General features: G+C 40.9%; 2 long non-coding RNA genes across 3 annotated transcripts; one reads left to right on the plus strand and one right to left on the minus strand.

Annotated features, from left to right (window-relative positions):
- Nucleotides 1-1103: 1103 nt before the first annotated feature.
- Nucleotides 1104-17127, plus strand: LOC118383306 (uncharacterized). 2 transcript variants are annotated; one of them, XR_004825537.2, is made up of 4 exons: nucleotides 1104-1298; nucleotides 6879-7026; nucleotides 7124-7216; nucleotides 16580-17127. It is a non-coding gene; the product is annotated as an uncharacterized LOC118383306 (long non-coding RNA). The 2 variants fall into 2 exon arrangements; XR_008108588.1 differs by lacking the exon at nucleotides 16580-17127 and adding an exon at nucleotides 7476-7730.
- On the minus strand, nucleotides 8613-24017 carry LOC127921282 (uncharacterized). The gene is made up of 2 exons (XR_008108614.1): nucleotides 23168-24017; nucleotides 8613-9045 (listed from the first exon to the last, which is right to left on the minus strand). It is a non-coding gene; the product is annotated as an uncharacterized LOC127921282 (long non-coding RNA).
- Between the last annotated feature and the right edge of the window lie 2551 nt (nucleotides 24018-26568).

A 26568-nucleotide genomic window follows, 5' to 3' on the forward strand; every position in this document is an offset into this window, starting at 1 on the left:
ATAGTCACCATTCAATGAGGAGTGCGGAGACTTTTGAGATTGGCCCGAGGAAATCATGACCCAGCATGTTCTGTTCATGTTCTAATTGGAGTCTATAGACTACTATGTGTTCAGTTCATTGACTTGTGTATGTCAATCTAACCTCTAAGCTTCCTCAATTCGTGAATCAATGCTATATGTGTTCATTTGCTTATTTGAACACGACAATCCCTCAATGACCTCCCAAACAGTATAGATAAAAAACAATAGTCTTACATTTTTATTGGTCAGACACTGACCCCCCCATATAAATCTATTGCATGTTTAAAACAGATTTTGATAATGACAGTAAGTCTATAATCATATTTAATCTCGACAATAGCTCACGTATTATATTCATTGTTATTGAAACTGCTAAATTAATTTGGTAGATTGCACCTGTTGCCTCTTGAACACAGAGATAGACATGGTACTTTTTGTGGAAATTACATTCAGCAAAAGTCCTCCATTATCACCAGAGAATGGACATAAATAAAGATGATGTCTGATTGTATATCTCAGCTCAGGTAATAACTTATTATCATGCACAAAATACAATGTCTCACAACTTTTAAATGGGGGGTTATTGATGACAAGTGAAAGTGGTTGGCTGAAAAGGTGCTACCAACCATGTTTTATAACTTACCATTCAAGCATAATAAGCTGGTCTCAAAATCCCAATGAATATGCATTAAGCTATTCATTTCAACAAGTCTTGGTCCTCATTTTGTTGATTTGATGTGCAGTATTGCAAAGGTGTGCTATAGTGTTTACAATATGAGGCCAGATAGTACTAAGTAGGGTAATAGCCTATGTCCTGTCGTGTTACATGATAGGCCTATATCATTTGCTATGTCATATCATCACTGCCAATCACGATTATTGATTAATTTCTGTAAACCACACATCCATATCATTATTATGGCCTCACAGTTAAGGACATCCAGAAGATTGAAGCATCCAATGCAGATAAATGTATTATTTTAATGACGTGTGAAGCCTACAGATGACTATGGCCCAAACACACACGTGTTGCTTGATGTTTTTGTTTCCCTTGCAGCGTGACACAAGCTAAACACGTGTGCGTGTGCGTAATAGGAGGTCAACATGACATTAACCAAAGCATCTGATTTCCAGCAGTTCGTCTCAATTTAACACAATCAATCGGGCCAAACCTTGTCATGGAGAAATAATGGGCAAATAGATTACACATGCATTACTTTAACAACGGCGCTGTCTAGTCGCGGGCGGAGGACGGGGGTGCTCAACAATGGAGCGTGGTGAGTCATGGAACCCCTACGCAACACGGGGGACCCTCTAGTAGTGATGACAGCGGTGCTGAAAAAGCTGTGTAGGTGTCCGGACCAGAATTGGGATTTGTTGAGGATAAAATGAAGAGCTACATGTCTCTGTGGGTGGCGGTCTACCCACTGGCAGTGCTGGTTACGTTAATACTATACGGATTTGATTATTTGAATTATATTACTCTGAGATGTTAGAATCCTATTTATTGAATAGATAATCCAATGGACTATGAGATTTACCCATAAATGATTCCAATTGCCAAGAAAATCCCCAAAGAAAAAAATATGTTATAAAAACAGAAGCAGTTAATCAGAAAAGCATGATCACCTTGAGCACTGTAGGCGTATGGTTCCAAACAATTACGGGCACCGGAAATGTATGGTTCAATCACTTTCAGAATAATTTCCTATTATTTACAATTCTCAAGGTTTGGGTTGAAAAATGTAAGATAGCTGCAGCAGGCTAGCTGTACTAAGCTTGAGATTCGCCGAGTGTGGACGGGTTGCAACAGACGGCCACTGTCCACTGTTTTGTGGTACTGAATGCCATAATTTTGTGCTGAATCTCATATCGCTGCTATAAGCCATATATCTTGTTTGTTTAATCAACACCAGATCCAGATCTTTTACTTCTGTAACAAACCCACTGGGCAAAAACGGGTTGAATCAGCATTGTTTCCACATTATTTCAACCCAAAACATGATTCATCCGGACACACCATTCATCTTTCTGATATCGCTGAATCGACGTGGAAAACTGATTGGATTAGCAAAAAGTCATCAACTTCACGACATTTTGTATTTTTTTTTTACACACAACTTTTAACGTAAATCCAATGACATGGGGATATTTTGTTAATTTCATGTTGAATTCATGTTAGTTGAAAACGCAACCAAGTATAAATTAAAACTAAACTGACATCTGTGCTCAGTGGGAAGTCACCTTTAGCACAGTCCAGCTTCAGTGTCATAACAGACATTGTTAGACTGTTAGGATTGGAAGTCTACAGTCCATTGACTGTAGCCACTTGCCTCCTGCTGATGTCATGTTTAGCCTCCAGCAGAAAAGTGTTGCATCTGATTAGAGGATGCAAAAGTTGGCCCCTGTTTGCAGAAGGGGAGGGACTTTATCCAACTATTTGCTTGGCAGACAGCTATGATTCAGGACTAAAACCTCCCTCAAGCCAGTGTGTGGGCTACATGCATAGAGTGTAGGGGTGTTATAGTAATGTCACGTGTGCGTGTGTGTGCCATCCTGCTGCCCCTGCCATGCATGCACTGAGCCAAGGCGTGTGAGTCATGAGCCAGCCACGAGAAGTGATGACCTCATTGACCCTGGCACCCTCCCTCGTTCCCCACCCTTCACCACCATCGCAAAAAGAAAGATGAGTCAGTGACACAGCCTGGCCTGGGCCTAGCGATCAGATTTCACCCATCTCCCGTCCTGCACCCTCTCTCCTTCTCCCCCCACGCACCCCACCACAAAGGGTATATGATTCATCCGGACACACCAATCATCGTCTGAGGTTTAAAAATAAATCCTGCCATTCAGAATGATGTTTCCCCATAAAGACAACACGCAGAGACACAACATCCCATCAGTCTGGCCAATTGAACCGCTGTGTTCACATGCAGCACACACGAGCAACAGGAGAGGAAGAGTGGGAGGCCTGTGATGCAGAGAGGAGGAGTGGGGCTCAGCACAGGCGAATTCCCTCAAGACATTGCACTCTAGGTGGGAGAGAAATCAAGATGAAGAGAGGCCCGAGGAGAGAGATCCACGTGTAGCGTGTTATAAGATGAGACCAGGGGGCCTCAGAGACATAAAGACTAATCAGATCACCACTCGCTGTCTCAATCATATGGATGAGCAGGTTGCTCATGGGAATTTTACTTACTCAAACATATTCTCAGAGAATAAAGGATTATGATTGGTTGTGTCAGGCAACCAATGAAAATGGAGAGGTGAGGGGAATACCAAACAGAGTGGTGGGGGGAGGGGGTGTTCAATATAGCTAGCATGTTGTTCATTTTGCACATCAATGTCCTGTTTCCAGCTAATCTAAATAATTGATTAAATATTAAATGTGATGCAAGCTGGGGTTAGTTAGCTAAAATGTGTTTTTCGAGCTAATGTCGTTAGCTAGCCAACTGTTAGGCTAACTAGCTAGCTTGGTAACTAAGGCTAAACTGTTATAGTTTATCCGTAGTTACCAAGCTAGCAATCTAGCTAGCTCAACCGTTTTAGCCTTAGGTCACCAATTTAAGCATGCAGGCTAGCTAGCCAGATAAATATGTTGCTGTTATAGTAGAAGCATGAATGAACAGGGAGCACTGCTGCTCTTGGAGCAGAAATGTGTCAACCACAGTAGATATTGCTTCTCTGAGACCATTTTGAGCCAACAGGGTCTTCTGCTACTCTAAGAGAATAACTGTGTCATCTTTTATGTTGCTGTTCTGGGAGCAGCATTAGTATACTGGTAGCACTGTTGCTCTTTGAACAGAACTGTGTCAACAACATTTACCTGAAATATATATACAACATGTAAAGTGTTGGTCCCATGTTTCATGAACTGAAATAAGAGATCCCAGACATTTTCCACATGAACAAAAAGCTTATTTCTCACAAAGTTTGCATAAATTTGTTTACATCCCTGTTAGTGAGCATTTCTCCTTTGACAAGATAATCCAACCACCTGACAGGTGTGGCATATCAAGAAGCTGATGAAACATCATGATCATTACACAGGTGCACCTTGTGCTGGGGGACAATAAAAGGATACTCTAAAATGTGTACAACACAATGCCTCAGATGTGTCAAGTTTTGAGGGAGGGTGCAATTGGCATGCTGACTGCAGGAATGTCCACCAGAGATCTTGCAAGAGAATTGAATGTTAATTTCTCTACCATAAGCCACCTCCAACGTCTTTTTAGAGAATTTGGCAGGACATCCAACTGGCCTCACAACCGCAAACCATGTGTATGGCGCTGTGTGGGCGAGTGGTTTTCTCAACGTTCTGAACAGTGTCCCATGGTGGCGGTTGGGTTATGGTATGGGCAAGTATAAGATATGGACACTGAACAAACTTGCATTTTATCAATGGCAATTTGAATGTACAGAGATACCATGCCATTTATTAGCTGCCATGACCTCATGTTTCAGCATGATAATGCACGGCCCCATGTCACAAGGATCTATACACAATTCCTGGAAGCTAAAAATGTCCCAGTTCTTCCATGGCTTGCATACTCACCAGACATGTCACCCATTGAGCATGTTTGGGATGCTCTGTATCAACGTGTACGACAGCGTGTTCCAGTTCCCACCAACATCCAGCAACTTCATACAGGAGATGTGTGCATGAGGCAAATGTTGGTCACACCAGATACTAACTGGTTTTCAGATTTAAAAAAATGTTAAGGTACTGTGCATTCGGAAAGTATTCAGTCCCCTTCACTGACCCCATACCGACAAATGTATTAAACATAAGATGTGTAGATTGAAAAGTGGAAAAATAATTTTAGCAATTTTAGAATAATGATGTAACGTAACAAAATGTGGAAAAAGTCAAGGGGTCTGAAAACATTCCGAATGCGCTGTATATGAAGAAGCGAAGAGCCAGCATCCTGGAGTCACCTCTTCACTGTTGACATTGAGACTGGTGTTTTGCGGGTACTATTTAATGAAGCTGCCAGTTGAGGACTTGTGAGCCATCTGGTTCTCAAACTAGACACTCTAATGTACTTGTCCTCTTGCTCATTTGTGCACCGGGGCCTCCCACTCCTTTTTCTATTCTGGTTAGAGCCAGTTTGCGCTGTTCTGTGAAGGGAGTAGTACACAGCATTGTACAAGATCCTCAGTGTCTTGACAATTTCTCGCATGGAATAGCCTTCCTTTCTCAGAACAAGAATGGACTGACGAGTTTCAGAAGACAGTCTTTGTTTCTAGCCATTTTGAGCCTGTAATCGAACCCACAAATGCTGATGCTCCAGATACTCAACGAGTCGAAAGAAGGCCAGTTGTATTGCTTCTTTAATCAGAGCAACAGTTTTCAGCTGTGCTAACATAATTGCAAAAGGGTTTTCTAATGATCAATTAGCCTTTTAAAATGATAAACTTGGATTAGCTAACACAACGTGCCATTGGAACACAGGAGTGATGGTTGCTGATAATGGGCCTCTGTACGCCAATGTTGATATTCCATTTAAAACAATCTGCCGTTTTCAGCTACAATAGTAATTTACAACATTAACAATGTCTACACAGTATTTCTGATCAATTTGATGTTATTTTAATGGACAAAAAATGTGCTTTTCTTTCAAAAACAAGGACATTTCTAAGTGACGCCAAACTTTTGAACGGTAGTGTATATACAGTGGGGCAAAAAGTATTTAGTCAGCCACCAATTGTGCAAGTTCTCCCACTTAAAAAGATGAGAGAGGCCTGTCATTTTCATCATAGGTACACTTCAACTATGACAGACAAAGTGAGAGAAAAAAATCCAGAAAATCACATTGTAGGATTTTTTATGAATTTATTTGCAAATTATGGTGGAAAATAAGTATTTAAAGTATTTAAAGGCAATGCTACCAAATACTAATTGAGTGTATGTAAACTTCTGACCCACTGGAAATGTGAGGAAAAAAATAAAAGCTGAAATAGATCATTCTCTCTACTATTATACTGACATTTAACATTTTTAAAATAAAGTGGTGATCCTATCTGACCTAAAACAGGGATTTTCTGGCTACATGGAACCCAAACCGGTTGCGAGCATGCGCCATCGTGCGCCATCGTGCATACATTTATTTTGACCCCTACACCAAATGAGATCACGACACGCATGTTAAAATATCAAAACAAACTCTGAACCAATTACATTCATTTGGGAACATGTTGAAAAGTATTAAACATTTATGGCAATTTAGCTAGTTAGCTTGCACTTGCTAGCTAATTTGTCCTATTTAGCTAGCTTGCTGTTGCTAGCTAATTTGTCCTGGGATATAAACATTCAGTTGTTATTTTACCTGAAATGCACAAGTTCCTGCTTCTATAAACCAATGAAGAGATGGGAGAGGCAGGACTTGCAGCGCCATCTGTGTCCAAAATAGAAAGGAGTTCTATTTTAGCCCTTGGCAACGCAGACGCTCGTTGATGCACGCAAGCAGTGTGGATGCAATAATGGAATAACATTGATTTTTTTTTAAATTAAAAAATATTTTGCAACACTCGCACACGTGACACGAGTGGTGTGGTCAGCCTATTAGGTATATGTAAACTTCAGACTTCAACTATATATATATATATACTCTCTCTCTTTCTCTCTTTCTCTCTCATCCTCTTTGTCGCTGTTTCTTTATCTCTCTCTCACTCTTTCTCATCCTCTTTGTTGCTGTCTCTTTATCTCTGTATCTCTATCTCTTAATCTCTCTCTCTTTCTCTCTCATCCTCTTTGTCACTGTCTCTCTCTCTCTCTCTCTCTCTCTCTCTCTCTCTCTCTCTCTCTCTCTCTCTCTCTCTCTCTCTCTCTCTCTCTCTCTCTCTCTCTACCTCAGCCATCATGACCTAGGATGTGTGAGGGGATGTACTGTATATGACCAAGTACAGTTAATATTGACGGTGGTGCGTGCTTTGTGGACCACAGAAAAAAGGTTGTAGAGGAAGTGGTGGAGGAGGAGGTGGTTCACGGGGAGAACAACTGGGGTAAGCAAGAGGGATATTGTCTCAATGTACTGTCCATAGTAAGTCCTCATGTCAAAGTAACATTACTGACCTATGTTGTTTCTCTGAGCTGGTGTAGGAGGAGGTGACTGATGAGGAGCTCCAGGCAGCCACAGGCCCCATCCCCAGCCTCCCGGAGGGCATCACTGTGGTCTACACCATCCCAGAGAAGGTCAGTACCAAACAAACCTTTTAAGAATACTGTAGTATCTGTATGGTGAGAACAGAAAAACAAAGTCACCATGTATCAGTGGAGGCTGGTGAGGGCCCGGGGAAGTTGGCTCATAGTAATGGCTGGAAAGCATACTCAATTACCGAAAATGAAACGCTAGTACTGGCACTCGGACATTATCCATGTAGAACACTAGTACGGGTATTCAGACACGATCCATGACAAATTCTTCCTCACCATGTTGTTCCTCTGTTCCCAGAAGACATGGGCAGGGGAGAGGATGAGATTCTAGAGGAGAGGAGCTCATGACTCAGATGAGGAAGATGTTGCCGGGAAGTAGATAGACACATCTGCTTTCAGGCAACCATCATTGGCTATGTCCCAAATTAAACTCTATTCCCTATATAGTGCACTACTTTATGGGTCTGTTAAAATGTAGTGCACTATGAAGGGAATAGGGTGCCATTTGGGATGCATCCATTACCATCGCCATGCATCGCTTATTTCAGTAACATTGTACACCTACCACCTTTTAATAAAGAAACATTGACACCGCAAGCTTCATTGCAGCGAGCATGCTGTATTTTACTGTATCTCCACATTATAAAATAAAGCGAGCTTTTTCTTTACCACTAACCGTACTACAGTAGCAATAATGATTGCAATTATCTCTGCTCAAAGGGAAGGCAATGCATGGTTAATGAGCTTAAAGTGCTGCTGTTGATGATCTTCATATTCCCCAAGGGTAGGAATTTACTAAGGGTACAAATTTACTAGTGTAAGCATGTTCAGTGTGGAAGCGTATAGCTCTACATTTTAATTTCAGCATCAGAGAGCATAAACTGGAAGTTACAATACCCTAACATTAGCCTACTACCTGCCCCTAAATCGCATGTAGTTCTCTTAAATGAACTTAAGATTGATGTAATGGATCAAGTACATACAGATGTAAGCTGTACATTTAATCATGCTTATGTGTCACATGTTGAAAGTGAGGAAAGATTGTTGTAAACACTCTGAATTTAATAAGTTATCAATCATTGCAGTTATGGATGCAGCCTCTGACCAATAATTACTACTGTAATGCATTTTCCCTTCCTAAAACATTTTGAATGACGGTGAATGAGGCCCAACATTTCTCTGCAGGACAAACCTGCCTTTACTTAATCTGGTCCATGTCGAGCTCTGGTCCAGGGTCTTAAGTGTGGTTTTAGCCTTAAATGTTAAAGGATCTGGACCAGAGCTACTCCATGCCATACTGTCAGCTGTTTAAAATTATACAGTGCCTTGCGAAAGTATTCGGCCCCCTTGAACTTTGCGACATTTCAGGCTTCAAACATAAAGATATAAAACTGTATTTTTTTGTGAAGAATCAACAACAAGTGGGACACAATCATGAAGTGGAACGACATTTATTGGATATTTCAAACTTTTCTAACAAATCAAAAACTGAAAAATTGGGCGTGCAAAATTATTCAGCCCCTTTACTTTCAGTGCAGCAAACTCTCTCCAGAAGTTCAGTGAGGATCTCTGAATGATCCAATGTTGACCTAAATGACTAATGTTGATAAATACAATCCACCTGTGTGTAATCAAGTCTCTGTATAAATGCACCTGCACTGTGATAGTCTCAGAGGTCCGTTAAAAGCGCAGAGAGCATCATGAAGAACAAGGAACACACCAGGCAGGTCCGAAATACTGTTGTGAAGAAGTTTAAAGCCGGATTTGGATACAAAAGACTTCCCAAGCTTTAAACATCCCAAGGAGCACTGTGCAAGCGATAATATTGAAATGGAAGGAGTATCAGACCACTGCAAATCTACCAAGACCTGGCCGTCCCTCTAAACTTTCAGCTCATACAAGGAGGAGACTGATCAGAGATGCAGCCAAGAGGCCCATGATCACTCTGGATGAACTGCAGAGATCTACAGCTGAGGTGGGAGACTCTGTCCATAGGACAACAATCAGTCGTATATTGCACAAATCTGGCCTTTATGGAAGAGTGGCAAGAAGAAAGCCATTTCTTAAAGATATCCATAAAAAGTGTCGTTTAAAGTTTGCCACAAGCCACCTGGGAGACACACCAAACATGTGGAAGAAGGTGCTCTGGTCAGATGAAACCAAAATTTAACTTTTTGGCAACAATGCAAAACTTTATGTTTGGCGTAAAAGCAACACAGCTCATCACCCTGAACACACCATCCCCACTGTCAAACATGGTGGTGGCAGCATCATGGTTTGGGCCTGCTTTTCTTCAGCAGGGACAGGGAAGATGGATAAAATTGATGGGAAGATGGATGGAGCCAAATACAGGACCATTCTGGAAGAAAACCTGATGGAGTCTGCAAAAGACCTGAGACTGGGACAGAGATGTGTCTTCCAACAAGATAATGATCCAAAACATTAAGCAAAATCTACAATGGAATGGTTCAGAAATAAACATATCCAGGTGTTAGAATGGCCAAGTCAAAGTCCAAACCTGAATCCAATCGAGAATCTGTGGAAAGAACTGAAAACTGCTGTTCACAAATGCTCTCCATCCAACCTCACTGAGCTCGAGCTGTTTTGCAAGGAGGAATGGGAAAAAAATTCAGTCTCTCGATGTGCAAAACTGATAGAGACATATCCCAAGCGACTTACAGCTGTAATCGCAGCAAAAGGTTGCGCTACAAAGTATTAACTTAAGGGGGCTGAATAATTTTGCACGCCCAATTTTTCCGTTTTTGATTTGTTCAAAAAGTTTGAAATATCCAATAAATGTTGTTCCACTTCATGATTGTGTCCCACTTGTTGTTGATTCTTCACAAAAAATACAGTTTTATATCTTTATGTTTGAAGCCTGAAATGTGGCAAAAGGTCGCAAAGTTCAAGGGGGCCGAATACTTTCGCAAGGCACTGTATGCCTGTAACTGAAACTTTTTCTTCTGAAACTGTATGGATTGACTCTCTGTGCACACTTTGTTTCAATAAAGTATTTATTAGCCAGAATACAGAATATGTTTGCCCACAGTATGACAATGCACTTGGAATATGATCTGTTTGGCACATATAAAATGGCAGGGTTTTGGTACCTCTAATGAACTTATCCTCTGCAGCAGAGGTAACTCTGGGTCTCCCTTTCCTGTGGTGGTCCTCATGAGAGCCAGTTTCACCATAGCGCTTGAGGGTTTTTGTGAATGCACTTAAAGAAACTTTCAAAGTTCTTGACATTTTCTGGATTGACTGACCTTCATGTCATAAAGTAATGATGGACTGTCATTTCTCTTCACGTATTTAAACCATTCTTGCCATAATATGGACTTGGTCTTTTACCAAATAGGTCTATCTTCTGTATACCAACCCTACCTTGTCACAACACAACTGATTGGCTCAAACGCATTAAGAAGGAAAGAAATTATACAAATTAACTTTTAACTAAACAATCATGTTAAGTGAAATACATTCCATGTGACTACCTCATGAAGCTGGTTGAGAGAATGCCAAGAGTGTGCAAAGCTGTCATCAAAGCAAAGGTTAGCTACTTTGAAGAATCTGAAATATATTTAGATTTGTTTAACACTTTATTGGTTACTACATGATTCCATATGTGTTAATTCATAGTTTTGATGTCTTCACTATTATTCTACAATGTAGAAAATAGTACAATTAAATAAAAACCCTTGAATGAGTATGTGTGTCCAAACTTTTTACTGGGACTGTATATAGTTGAAGTCGGAAGTGTACATGCACCTTAGCCCAATACATTTAAACTCAGTATTTCACAATTCCTGACAATTAATACTAGTAAAACTTCCCTGTCTTAGGTCAGTAAGGGTCATCCACTTTATTTTAAGAATGTGAAATGTTAGAATAATAGCAGAGAGAATGATTTATTTCAGCTCTGATTTCTTTCATCACATTTCCAGTGGGTCAGAAGTTTACATACACTCAATTAGTATTTGGTAGCATTGCCTTTACATTGTTGTACTTGGGTCAAGACTTCCACAAGCTTCTCACCATATGTTGGGTAAATTTTGGTCCATTCCTCCTGACAGAGCTGGTGTAACTGAGTCAGGTTTGTAAGCCTCCTTGCTCACACACGCTTTTTCAGTTCTGCCCACACATTTTCTACAGGAGGTCAGGGCTTTGTGATGGCTACGCCAATACCTTGCCTTTGTTGTCCTTAAGCCATTTTGCCACAAGTTTGGAAGTAAGCTTAGGGTCATTGTCCATTTGGAAGACCCAATTGCGACCAAGCTTTAACTACCTGACTGATGTCTTGAGATGTTGCTTCAATATATCCACGTAATTTTCCTTCCTTATGAGGACATTTCTCCAAAAAGTACGATCCTTGTCACCATGTGCAGTTGCAAACCGTAGTCTGGCTTTTATTATGGCGGTTTTGGAGCAGTGGCTTCTTCCTTTCTGAGCGGCCTTTCAGGTTATGTTGATATAGGACTCGTTTTACTGTGGATATAGATACTTTTGTACTTGTTTCCTCCAGCATCTTCACGAGATCCTTTGCTGTTGTTCTGGGATTGATTTTCACTTTTTGCACCAAGGTACATTAATCTCTAGGAAACAGAACGTGTCTCCTTCCTGAGCGGTATGACGGATGCGTGGTCCCATGGTGTTTATACGTGCAAACTATTGTTTGTACAGATGAATGTGGTACCTTCAGGCTTTTGGAAATTGCTCCCAATGATGAATCAGACTTGTGGAGGTCTACAATTTTTTTTCTGAGATATTGGCTGATTTCTTTTGATTTTCCCATGATGTCAAGGAAAGAGACACTGAGTTTAAAGGTAGGCCTTGAAATACATCCACAGGTACACCTCCAATTGACTCAAATGATGTCAGTCCATCAGAAGCTTCTAAAGTCATGACATCATTTTCTGGAGTTTTCCAAGCTGTTTAAAAGCACAGTCAACTTAGTGTATGTGAACTTCTGATCTACTGGAATTGTGATACAGTGAATTATAAGCGAAATAATCTGTCTATAAGCAATTTTTGGTAAAAACATGCCAAAACTATTGTTCGTGAACAAGAAATTTGTGGAGTGGTTGACAATTTTTTTTTTAATATATATGTATACATATTATTTTCAACTAAACCTACCACCCCTGCTCTAATTGGGGTAAACTATTGAACAACATCACTTACATGCTGACCACAACGCCTGCTTCACTTGCGCGAGAGTTGCATTTTTTTTACACATACAATGGCAAGAAAATGTATGTGAACCCTTTGGAAATACCTGTATTTCTGCATAAATTGGTCATCAAATTTAATCTGATCTTCATCTAGGTCACAACAATAGACAAACCCAGTCTCCTGAAACTAATAACACACAAACAATTATACGTTTTCTTGTCTGTATTGAACATACCATGTAAACATTCACAGTGCAGGGTGGGAAAAGTATGTGAACCCTTGGATTTAATAACTGGTTGACCCTCCTTTGGCAGCAATAACCTCAACCAAACATTTTCTGTAGTTGCGGATCAGACTTGCACAATGGTCAGGAGGAATTTTTGACAATTCCTCTTTACAAAACTGTTTCAGTTCAGCAATATTCTTGGGAGGTCTGGTGAGGACTGCTTTTTTGAGGTCATGCCACAGCATCTCAATCGGGTTGAGGTCAGGACTCTGACTGGGCCACTCCAGAAGGCATATTTTCTTCTGTTGAAGCCATCCTGTTATTGATTTACTTCTGTGTTTTGGGTCGTTGTCCTGTTGCATTACCCAACTTCTGTTGAGTTTCAATTGGAGGACGGATAGCCTAACATTCTCCTGCAAAAGGTCTTGATAACCTTGGGAAATCATTTTTCCGTCGATAATAGCAAGCTGTTCAGGCTCTGAGGCTGCAAAGCAACCGCAAACCATGATGTTCCCTCCACCATACTTTACAGTTGGAATGAGGTTTTGATGTTGGTGTGCTGTGTCTTTTTTTCTCCACACATAGTGTTGTGAGTTCCTTCCAAACAACTCAACTTCCACAACTCAACTCTATTTCATCTGTCCACAGAATATTTTGCCAGTAGCGCTGTGGAACATCCAGGTGTACTTCTGCAAACTTCAGACATGCAGCATTGTGTTTTTTTGGACAGCAGTGGCTTCTTCTGTGGTGTCCTCCCATCAACACCATTCTTGTTTAGTGTTTTATGTATCGTAGATTCATCAACAGAGATGCTAGCATGTTCCAGAGATTTATTTTTGCATTCTGCGCTGTGCTCTTGCAGTCATCTTTGCAGGACGGCTACTCCTAGGGGGATTAGCAACAGGGCTGAACTTTCTCCATTTACAGACAATTTGTCTTACTATGGACTGATAAACATCAGGGCTTTATGCAAGTCAACAATTCTTAATCTTAGGTATTCTGAGATCTCTTTTGTTCGAGGCATGTTTCACATCAGGCATTGCATTTTGTGAATAGCAAACTCAAATTTTGTGAGTGTTTTTTATAGGGCAAGGCAGCTCTTACCAACATCTCCAATCTCATCTCATTGATTGGACTCCAGGTTAGCTGACTCCTTACTCCAATTAGCTTTTAGAGAGGTCATTAGCCTAGTGGTTCACAAACTTTTTCCAACCTAAACTGGGAATGTTTAAATGATGTATTCAATATAGACAAGAAACATACAATAATTTGTGTGTTATTAGTTTAAGCACACTATGTTTGTGTGACTTAGATGAAGATCAGATCAAATTTGATGACCAATTTATAATTCCAAAGGGATCCCATACATTTTCTTGCCACTGTACATGATATTCAATCATTGCACCCACACTGCTCGCAAGCGGCAACAAGTGTCTGCGCAGCCAGGCGCTAAAATAGAACTTGGTTCTATTTGTGTCACTTGATGTGCTGCAACTCCTATCTCCTCATTGGTTTTTAGGAGCATATACCCACATGGGTGATTGAAAGATGAACTGAGGTCCACACTCCAGTCCAGTTGATGGTGGTAACGCACCTTAAAGTTGGTTGCCAACCGCCATATAAAGTACTTATTTTCCACCATAATTTGCAAATAAATTCATGAAAAATCCTACAATGTGATTTTCTGGATTTTTTTATCCATTTTGTCTGTCATAGTTGAAGTGTACCTATGTTGAAAATTACACACCTACGTGTGTCTGGGAATCACAGCGAGACCATTCAATTCCTGCTCATCAAGTCCCCCCAGATTCCAGTGGTTTTGGGATTCTCCTGGCTCCAGCGACACAATCCCCTCATCAAATGGTCTACGGGTGCTATCATGGGCTGGAGTCGAGTCCGTTCTGCCACGCTTATTGTCTGAAGTCGGTGCAACCTGCCCCGGGACGACCTCCGGGAGGTGTTCAGCAAGTCCCAGGCCACTTCCCCTCTGCCGCACCGCCACTATGACTGCGGGATTGACCTTCTCCATAGCACCATGCCACCCCGGGGACATCTGTACTCTCTGTCAGGACCAGAGACAAAGAGGCTATGGAGACATACATTGGGGACTCCCTAGGTCCAGGCTTTATCCATCCCTCTTCCTCGCCCACTGGCACAGGTTTCTTCTTCGTGGAGAAAAAGGACAAGTCCCTGTGCCTTTGCACTGACTATCGGGGACTCAAGGACATTACTGTGAAGAACCGTTATCCGCTACCACTCATTTCCTCGGCCTTCGAGCTGCTCCAGGGTGCCACTGTTTTCTCCAAGCTGGATCTACAAAACACCTACCACCTGGTGCGGATACGAGAGTTGGATGAGTGAAAGACCGCCTCCGACATGGCCAGCGGCCTCTACGAATATCTGGTCATGCCCTTTGGCCTCACCAACGCCCCTGCCGTGTTCCAGGCTCTGGTGAAGGATGTTCTCTGCGACACGCTGAACCGGTTCGTCTTCGTCTACATTGATGACATCCTCGTCTTCTCCCACTCCCCCCAAGAACATGTGCTCCATATCCGACAGGGTCTCCAGCGCCTTCTGGAGAACCAGTTGTTTGTTAAGGTGGAAAAGTATGAGTTCCATCGCTCCACCATTCCCTTTCTGGGCTACATCATCTTTGCTGGGAGTGTCCAGATGGATCCCGAGAAGGTGAGAGCGGTGGTGGATTGGCCTCAGCCTACATCCAGGGTGCAGCTGCAATGCTTCCCGGGGTTTGCCCACTTCCAGGTATAGGCGACAAGCGGATCACCACCGGGACCCCTACTCTATGCTATTGGCTCAGGCAGAGGGTTTTTTTCTTTTTTTTCTTTCACCTTTATTTAACCAGGTAGGCTAGTTGAGAACAAGTTCTCATTTACAACTGCGACCTGGCCAAGATAAAGCATACCAGTGTGAACAGACAACACAGAGTTACACATGGAGTAAACAATAAACAAGTCAATAACACAGTAGAAGAAAATAAAAAAATAAGAAAAAAATAAGAGTCTATATACATTGTGTGCAAAAGGCATGAGGAGGTAGGCAAATAATTATAATTTAGCAAATTAACACTGGAGTGATAAATGATCAGATGGTCATGTGCAGGAAGATATACTCGTGTGCAAAAGAGCAGAAAAGTAAATAAATAAAAACAGTATGGGGATGAGGTAGGTAAATTGGGTGGGCTATTTACCGATAGACTATGTACAGCTGCAGCGATCGGTTAGCTGCTCAGATAGCAGATGTTTAAAGTTGGTGAGGGAGATAAAAGTCTCTAACTTCAGCGATTTTTGCAATTCGTTCCAGTCACAGGCAGCAGAGACTGGAAGGAAAGGCGGCCAAATGAGGTGTTGGCTTTAGGGATGATATGTGAGATACACCTGCTGGAGCGCATGCTACGGGTGGGTGTTGCCATTGTGACCAATGAACTGAGATAAGGCGGAGCTTTACCTAGCATGGACTTGTAGATGACCTGGAGCCAGTGGGTCTGGCGACGAATATGTAGCGAGGACCAGCCGACTAGAGCATACAGGTCGCAGTGGTGGGTGGTATAAGGTGCTTTAGTAACAAAACGGATGGCACTGTGATAAACTGCATCCAGTTTGCTGAGTAGAGTATTGGAAGCTATTTTGTAGATGACATCGCCGAAGTCGAGGATCGGTAGGATAGTCAGTTTTACTAGGGTAAGTTTGGCGGCGTGATTGAAGGAGGCTTTGTTGCGGAATAGAAAGCCGACTCTAGATTTGATTTTAGATTGGAGATGTTTGATATGAGTCTGGAAGGAGAGTTTGGCTCTCCACCCGGGACCTGCTCCTCCAGGTGGAGTCCCATAAACTTTCCCCCCATTTCATCGGCCCGTTTCCCATCTCCAGAGTCATTAGCCCCACTGCCGTTTGTCTTTTGTTATCCCGTACCCTTCGTATTCACCCTACTTTCCATGTGTCTAGGATTAAGCCCGTGTCTCACAGCCATTTGTCTTCTATTTCCAGGCCCACCCATCCTCCCCATGTCATCGATGGCCATCCAGCGTACACAGTGAGACGCCTCCTGAGTGTTCGCCATGGGGCAGGGATTTCCAGTACCTGGTTGACTGGGAGGGTTATGGCCCGGATGAGAGGTGCTGTCTCCACCACCCTCCAGTTGTCGCTCATCTTCCCCATTGTCCCCTGTGTATTTATACCTGTGTTCTCTGTTTGTCTGTTGCTAGTTCATCTTGCTTGTCAAGTCAACCAGCATTTTTCTGTCTCAGTTCTTGCTTTTTCCAGTCTCCCTTTTTCTTGTCTTCCTGGTTTTGACCCTTGCCTGTCCTGACTCTGAGCCCACCTGCCTGACCACTCTGCCTGCCCCTGACTTTGAGCCTGCCTGCCAATCTGTACCTTTGCCCCATCTCTGGATTATTGACCTCTGCCTACCCTGAACCTGAGCCTGTCTGCTGTCCGGTACCATTGCCCCACCTCTGCTTTACTGAACCCTGCCTGCCTTGACCGGTCTATTGCCTGCCCCTGTTGGATTATTAAACCATTGTTAATTCGACGATGTCTGCATCTGGGTTTTACCTTCATACCTGATAATTATATTTTAGTTTAACCTCTCTGGGATATGCCAAGGAAAATGCAGAGTGCCAAATTCAAATAAATTACTATAAAATTTAAAAAAAAAAAAAATTATACAAATTAAAGCTACACTTGTTTTGAATCCAGCCAACATGTCATATTTCAAAAAGGCTTTTCGGCGAAAGCAAACAATGCTATTATCTGAGGATAGCACCTCCGTAAACAAAGAGAGAAACCATATTTCAATCCAGCAGAAATAAAAATATAATTCATGCCTTACCTTTGACGAGCTTCTTTTGTTGGCACTCCAATATGTCCCATAAACATCACAAATGGTCCTTTTGTTCGATTAATTCCATCGATATATATCCAAAATATCCATTTATTTGGCGTGTTTGATCCAGAAAAACACCGGTTCCAACTTGCTCAACGTGACTTCAAAATATCTCAAAAGTTACCTGTAAACTTTGCCAAAACATATCAAACTACTTTTGTAATACAACTTTAGGTATTTTTAAAAGTAAATAATCAATAACATTGAAGATGGGATAATCTATGTTCAATACAGGAAGAAAACAAACTGAAGCTTGCTTTCTGGCCCTCGTTCAAGATGGCCGTACTTCTTCATTACACAAAGGAATAACCTCAACCAATTTCTAAACACTGTTGACATTCAGTGGAAGCGATAGGAACTACAAGAAGGTCCCTTAGAAATCTGGATTCCCAATTAAAACCCATTGAAAAGAGAGTGACCTCAAAAAAAGACAAATCTGAATGGTTTGTCCTCAGGGTTTTGCCTGCGAAATAAGTTTTGTTATACTCACAGACATGATTCAAACAGTTTTAGAAACTTCAGAGTGTTTTCTATCCAATATGCATATCTTATCTTCTGGGGATGAGTAGCAGGCAGTTGAATTTGGGCATGCATTTCATCCAGATGTGAAAATACTGCCCCCTGTTACCAAGAAGTTAACCATAATATTTGTGGTGTCTTTTCTGGTGGATTGAACTGAAATTGCAACCAACTTTCTATGACTTGTTTTAAAAATAGCGATATTTTGGAGATTATTTCATTTTCAAATAACCGAAAGTCAGAGGTTATAATCTGAATAAAGGGAAAAAGGCCATTCTTGAACATGGGGTGAGACGTACTTACTATTCTGTTAGAGAACAAGATAGGATTTAAGTATAACTTTTGTATGACTGGCGCCTTTAGTGAGATGTCTAATGCTTTAATATTTAATATTTATTTTGCAATTCATATTCATTTTATAAAAACGGCTGTTTAATTATGTCTGGCTTGCCGCTTTTTGCTCATATCGTTTAAAAATAATGTCTCTAAGTGTAGGCAAGACCATAAACAAATATGTAAACTGGGATATGACTAAAGAGTTAATCAGAGTGATTTTTCCACAAATAGAAAGGTATTTTCCTTCCATGGTAGCAAGATCTTATCTATTTTTGCTAACTTTGTATTAAAATGTATTGTAGTGAGAACATTTCTCTCTTTCGTGATATGTATAAGTAGTATGTCCACATCACTGTCAAACCATTTTATTGGTAAACTACACGGTAATGTAAAAGTTGTATTTTTCTATGATCCAATACGTAATATAGTACACTATGACCAGCCTAGGGATCCAGCAACGTCCCACTGACGACAGACAGATAGGGAGGACTCCTTTACTCCTGTCTCACAAACAGAGGTCCTCCTCCTCCCTGCCCCTCCTGAAACGGCTGCACCAGGCTGGGGGCCGTATGCTGTCGCTGAGCCCCAGACAGACCCGCCATCGCTGGGTGACTACTTCTCCCTCCTCCAGCGACTGAAAGAGGAGACTTACATGTACAAACAGAACAAGGATCTGAAACAGGTACAGAGCAGGACGCCATGGTGTAAGCAACAGCCTCACTCTCCACCTCTGGCCAGGTAAGAGAACAGTCTTATCCTCCTGCATGACTCCATTTTCTTTGCCAGTATATTTGGTTATTGTACTGTCTGTACATCATGTCTTGGTGCACTATGTACTGTCTGTGTTGTACATCATGTCTTGGTGCACTATGTACATCATGTCTTGGTGCACTATGTACATCATGTCTTGGTGCACTATGTACTGTCTGTGTTGTACATGATGTCTTGGTGCACTATGTACATCATGTCTTGGTGCACTATGTACTGTCTGTGTTGTACATCATGTAGTGGGTTCGATTCCCAGGACCACCCATACCTAGAATGTATGCACACATGACTGTAAGTCGCTTTGGATAAAAGCGTCTGCTAAATGGCATATATTATTATTATTATTATTATCCAGAGAGGTTAGAAAAAGTATCTAGATCCTCTATAAGGCTGTGGAGGTATCCACATTGTGGATTTAAAAGAAAACATGAATCAGTGTACAATGACACCTTTGTTTTTAAGCCCTGGATTGCTAGATCTGATTTTAAAAGCTAACATTTTGATGGCCATAATAAATAGATATGCCGATAGTGGACAACCTTGTTCTACTCCTCTTGACAGTATAATAATTTCTGAGAAGTAGCCATTATTTACTATTTTACACCTAGGGTTACTATACATAACTTTAACCCATTTTATAAGAGAATCTCCAAAATCGAAATAGTCCAGGCATTTATATATAAATTCCAATCGTATTTTATCAAAAGCCTTTTCAAAGTCAGCTATGAATACCAGGCCTGGTTTCTCAGATTTTTCATAGTTTTCTATTTCTTCCTTGTCTTATATTATCTCCAATGTATCGTCCATGTAAAAAAAGTCTGATTAGGAAGAATAATATCCGACAATACCTATTGAATTCTATGCGCTATGCATTTTGCTAGATTTTTTTGCATTACAACAATGAAGTGTAAGGGGCCTCCAACTTTTTAAATGGACTGGATCTTTTTATTTACAACTTGGATCCTGTTTCAGTAATTGTAACATCTGTCATCGGGAGAAGGAGAAGAGGACCAAGGTGCAGCATGATAAGTATTCATAATGCTTTAATAAATACGAACACTTGAACAAAAACAACAAACGAACAGTTCTGCAAGGTGCAATACACAAAACAGAAAACAACTACCCAAAACCCATAGTGGGAAAACAGGCTGCCTAAGTATGGTTCTCAATCAGAGACAACGATTGACAGCTGCCTCTGATTGGGAACCATACCAGGCCAAACACCTAGAAATATAACACACAGAACAAAACATAGAATGCCCACCCCAACTCACGCCCTGACCAAACTAAAATAGAGACATAAAAAAGGAACTAAGGTCAGGACTTGACAGTAATAATGAAATCAGACCTTCTTGTTGAGTATCTGATAATCTACCATTTTTATAGGAGTGGTTAAACATGCTAATAACGGTCCTCTTAGTATGTCAAAAAAGGTTTGGTATACCTCCACTGGTATGCCATCCAGCCCTGGAGTTTTCCCGGACTTAACGGCTTTAATTACATCAAGTTCCTCCTCTGTAAATTGGCCTTCACATGAGTCTTTCTATACAGTCAGGTAAATACTGATCGTCTTTTCTTATTATCTGCTAAGCCATTACAATTATAACTGGCTATAGTTATTTCACCATTTACCATAATGAGATACACGTTTAAATTCTATTTATCATAATATATATTGGTAAATGTACCATTAAAAAGTATCATAGCGATTGAGTGTCCATATAGATGTACCATGATATTTGCATTGCTACCAAGTAAACCTCCAAATGCTCTCCACTATTCCACCCACTAAACCCCCATCCCAAATTGTCATCCCAGGGACTGGCAGACCACCCCATACCCCCAGAGATCTCAATATCCTTTATCAATACAGATCTGATTCATTGTATTATATTGAACTGCATTGTTGGTTAAGGGCTTGTAAGAAATAATTTCACGGTAAGGTCTACTACACCTGTTGTATTCTGTGTATGTGACAAATACAATTTGATTTGATTTGATATGAGCACACATCCAATAGGTATGGAAGAATATACTGTTGGTGTCAAATTACATTAACATTTTGGTCATTTACCAGACACTCTTATACAGAAAGACTTACAGTCAGTCGGTGGTGATATTGGTGATATATTTATCATTATCCAATTCAAATAGAATTTTCACAGCTATATGCTTCCATAGATAGTAACAGAGAGTCATGTTAATATGGAAATGTTTGTGAATATGGAATAAAAAACCTTCATAATCTGAGTTTGAGGCCCTGAAAAGGGTGGTGTTTATGTAATTTCACATTATTTTATTATAATAATAATAGATGATTACATGAATAATATGTATTTAATTTTACTGGCTAAACATGTCCCCACTGGACGAGTGTCAAGACAGGGCCTTCCCACACACCAGAGATGGATCTGCCTCTTTGATCTCCATGGCTCACTCTGGGAAAGGTAAATGGGCTACCTAGTCAGTTGCACAACTGAATAAATTCAACCGAATTGTGTCTTCTGCATTTAACCCAACCCCTTTGAATCCGAGCTCTGCTGCTTTCTCATAGCTGGGGGGAAAGACAGGGAGAAGGGAGGAGAGCAGGGCCCACGTTATGGGTGGTCCTTAGGGGGCCTGGCCCGCGCTACCGTACCTCCATGCCCATCCAAATAAAATGTTCAAATATTGATCATTTATTTGACCGAGATGCGTGCTAGCAGAAAGATTTGTCAATCTCAGATAAAGCATCTGAGCGAGCGAAATAGCGCCCCTCTGTCTCAGTATGTGTAGCCCATATATCTGATGCCGAATGGCATGTCATACTATTTTTTTCCAAACAGCATCAGATAAGTGGGCTACATATAATAAGACAGAGGGGCGCTGTTTCACTTTAGCTACCTTAGCACGGTAACCTTAACCTTATCCTTAGCAGGTAAACACGTTCTATAGGCTTAACGTAAATTTAAATACATTTGCTAAAATTATATACAGTATATACACAATATTTTGTCCTGTCTGTACATAAATAAATAAAATCATTCAAAATACAAAACACCAGAAAGCATAACTTAGCCACAGAGGATCATTAGCTTCTTTTAAAAAATAGCTGTGCATTGTGCATAGGCCTATGCCTATTTGTGACTCGTTTCAGGAAACTAGGCGTATGTCGAGCGTCACTACTTCACAGGAGAGCCATTTGAGCGTGAACCTCTTTTGTAATCAAAATGTATTTTTGGCAGAAATGTCTTCTGGAACATGTGAAAATTGATGTGCCTTAATAACAAATGTGTATGTCATCTGTAAATAAAAATAAAACTGTTAAATTACGAGCTTAGTTAGTTTAGCCACCGAAAAAGTCAGCAACCTTCCCGCTAGCCATGATTGGCTGAGATAATGAGTGGGCTGGACATGCCGAGAGATCATTTTGTATTTGGTCTGACATGTAGCATGCTTGTGTCTATAACATGAACTGGTGGTGATCCAATGTGTAGGTAATCCTTTCTAATGTGGCTTTTTTAAATACAGTGCCTTGTGAAAGTATTCGGCCCCCTTGAACTTTGCGACCTTTTGCCACATTTCAGGCTTCAAACATAAAGATATAAAACTGTATTTTTTTGTGAAGAATCAACAACAAGTGGGACACAATCATGAAGTGGAACGACATTTATTGGATATTTCAAACTTTTTTAACAAATCAAAAACGGAAAAATTGGGCGTGCAAAGTTATTCAGCCCCTTTACTTTCAGTGCAGAAAACTCTCTCCAGAAGTTCAGTGAGGATCCCTGAATGATCCAATGTTGACCTAAACGACTAATGATGATAAATACAATCCACCTGTGTGTAATCAAGTCTCCATATAAATGCACCTGCACTGTGATAGTCTCAGAGGTCCGTTAAAAGCGCAGAGAGCATCATGAAGAACAAGGAACACACCAGGCAGGTCCGAAATACTGTTGTGAAGAAGTTTAAAGCAGGATTTGGATTCAAAAAGATTTCCCAAGCTTTAAACATCCCAAAGAGCACTGTGCAAGCGATAATATTGAAATGGAAGGAGTATCAGACCACTGCAAATCTACCAAGACCTGGCCGTCCCTCTAAACTTTCAGCTCATACAAGGAGAAGACTGATCAGAGATGCAGCCAAGAGGCCCATGATCACTCTGGATGAACTGCAGAGATCTACAGCTGAGGTGGGAGACTCTGTCCATAGGAAAACAATCAGTCGTATATTGCACAAATCTGGCCTTTATGGAAGAGTGGCAAGAAGAAAGCCATTTCTTAAAGATATCCATAAAAAGTGTTGTTTAAAGTTTGCCACAAGCCACCTGGGAGACACACCAAACATGTGGAAGAAGGTGCTCTGGTCAGATGAAACCAAAATTGAACTTTTTGGCAACAATGCAAAACTTTATGTTTGGCGTAAAAGCAACACAGCTCATCACCCTGAACACACCATCCCCACTGTCAAACATGGTGGTGGCAGCATCATGGTGTGGGCCTGCTTTTCTTCAGTAGGGACAGGGAAGATGGTTAAAATGATGGGAAGATGGATGGAGCCAAATACAGGACCATTCTGGAAGAAAACCTGATGGAGTCTGCAAAAGACCTGAGACTGGGACGGAGATTTGTCTTCCAACAAGACAATGATCCAAAACATTAAGCAAAATCTACAATGGAATGGTTCAAAAATAAACATATACGGGTGTTAGAATGGCCAAGTCAAAGTCCAGACCTGAATCCAATCGAGAATCTGTGGAATGAACTGAAAACTGCTTTTCACAAATGCTCTCCATCCGCCCTCACTGAGCTCGAGCTGTTTTGCAAGGAGGAATGGGAAAAAATTTCAGTCTCTCGATGTGCAAAACTGATAGAGACATACCCCAAGCGACTTACAGCTGTAATCGCAGCAAAAGGTGGCGCTACAAAGTATTAACTTAAGGGGCTGAATCATTTTGCACGCCCAATCTTTCAGTTTTTGATTTGTTCAAAAAGTTTGAAATATCCAATAAATGTCGTTCCACTTCATGATTGTGTCCCACTTGTTGTTGATTCTTCACAAAAAAATACAGTTTTATATCTTTATGTTTGAAGCCTGAAATGTGGCAAAAGGTCGCAAAGTTCAAGGGGGCCGAATACTTTCGCAAGGCACTGTATTTAAAAAAGCCACATTAGAAAGGATTACCTACACATTGGATCACCACCAGTTCAGATCACTGTATATGACGTAGTAGGACTGCATAAGTGTTGCGCTCCACTTCCTGAATGACCGAGTTTTGAAATCAGTGGTATTAGAGTATGATAGTTAAGGAGATGGAGATAATTCTGGCATTTGATTGCAAATATGCAGACGGAGTCGAAAAGAGAACACACACAAAGCTCTTGTATAAAACACCTATCTCCAGACACACACACACACACACACACACACACACACACACACACACACACACACACACACACACACACACACACACACACACACACACACACACACACACACACACACACACACACACACACACACACACACACACACACACATATAATCATCCTTTATGCTGCTGCTACTCTGCTTATCATATTTTCTGAAGCCTTGTCACCTTATTTTACCCCTATACATGTCTACCTCTATCACTCCAGTATGCCTGCACATTGTAAATATGGTATTGGACCTGCCCCTGTATATAGCTTCTTACTTTCTCCTGTTCTTCTTATTTTTATTTCTCTGGTGTTTTTGTTCTACCTTATGTTATTTTTAGTGCTACATTGATATTGATTACTGTGTTGTTGGGTTTGGAGCTTGCAAGAAAGGCATTGTACTTGTGCACGGGACATTAAAACTTGAAACTTGACATACTCCTTTAGGCTTTGGTTAAAGACATGGCAAATAGGGGTGGCAATAGAATCAGCTAACATTCTCAATAGTTTCTCATCAGGTTATCTATACCTGGTGGCTCCTCATTATTGATGGATAACAATCATTTTTCTATCTCTTCCACACAAACTCGACCAAATTCAAAACAGCAATCCTGCTCTTTCATTATTAGATCTTCAATACACAAATATGATGGTTCACCATTCAATGTTGTCATTTCACTTATCAGTTTGTCAACCTTACCAGTGAAATAGTCATTGAAATGATTAGTTATATCCAAACGTTTTGTTGTAAACGTGGAAATGAATTGGGTTTTCTGCCCATAATATCATTTAATAAGGTGCTCCAAAGTTTTTAAATGTAATTTATCTTGTTTTGGTAATATAATTTATTTATTTATTTACTTTGGCTTTCCTTTTTATTGTCACAATGTTATGGTCACTGCAGCCAATGGGAACTGATATTGCTTTGGAGCAAAGCTCTGCAGCCTTAGTGACGATATGACCAATACAAGTGGATGTCACAGATCCAACACTATTGGTTTACACGACACCATAGTTGGTTGTGTGATAACATTGGTCATGTTACAGGCGCTAGTCACAGTAGGAAGCTTCCTCTTGACAGGACAACTAGATAATAGCAAGTCAATGTTCAGGTCACCAAGAAAATATATTTATCTGTTAACATCCGAGACTTTAACTAACAATACACACATATGATCTGGATACTGACAGTGCATGCTGACGTGCTGTACTGTCAGCATGCGGAGGTATTAGGCTGGGATATTACCGTTTTTTTTTTTTTTTACAATCGCTAGGACACATTTCTCAATGCTTAGGTCACTTTTTCAAAACTCTTCACACAGCTCTCCTAGCCAACTTTCAGCTTGGCACAGCAGTTAATTTCAGGTCCAAAATGCACTATAACTACCAAAACACTTCATACATGTCTCAAATCAACTCATTCTTCCATGACACTAGCAAAGGTTGTCACCCAACAAGCACACTTTGTCACTCATAAAACAATGACCTAAAAAGACACTAACAGGTAGCATTACACAATATTTTATGTCATTTATTTGGCATTGAGTGATTCCAAAATACAATAATTTGTATATACACCATCTACCGATACAGATACAGTAGCAATGCTAGTCAACCCTGTCTTCTGCATTTGGCCACAGGTTCTCAGCCACATCACATCTTATGTCATCTTGAGCAACACACCTAGGAAAGAATATTTTGACAGGCCTGGTCCATCCCTGGCAATCTTCTGCAGATATGTCCAGGAATCCAGCATTCATTACGTCCAGGAGGGACATTTTATCATGTGGATGGTGGTCATAAACCTTCCACCTCCATGAGGAAAATAATTCCTCTATGGGGTTGAGGAATGGAGAGTAAGGTGGGAGGAAAAGTGACACCATCTTGGGATGGGTTAGAAAAGCACTCTGTGACTGCATGGGAGTGGTGAAATGCCACATTGTCCCATACATTTACAAACGTTGGCCGATTTCGCCTCACTTGCAACCCTTTCCTCACCTGGCACAACCCTTCCATAGAGGTCATCCAGGAATTAAATGAGACACTCGGTGTTGTACGGCCCAATT

Source organism: Oncorhynchus keta, chromosome 4 (assembly GCF_023373465.1).
Source record: "Oncorhynchus keta strain PuntledgeMale-10-30-2019 chromosome 4, Oket_V2, whole genome shotgun sequence".
NCBI lineage: Eukaryota > Metazoa > Chordata > Actinopteri > Salmoniformes > Salmonidae > Oncorhynchus > Oncorhynchus keta.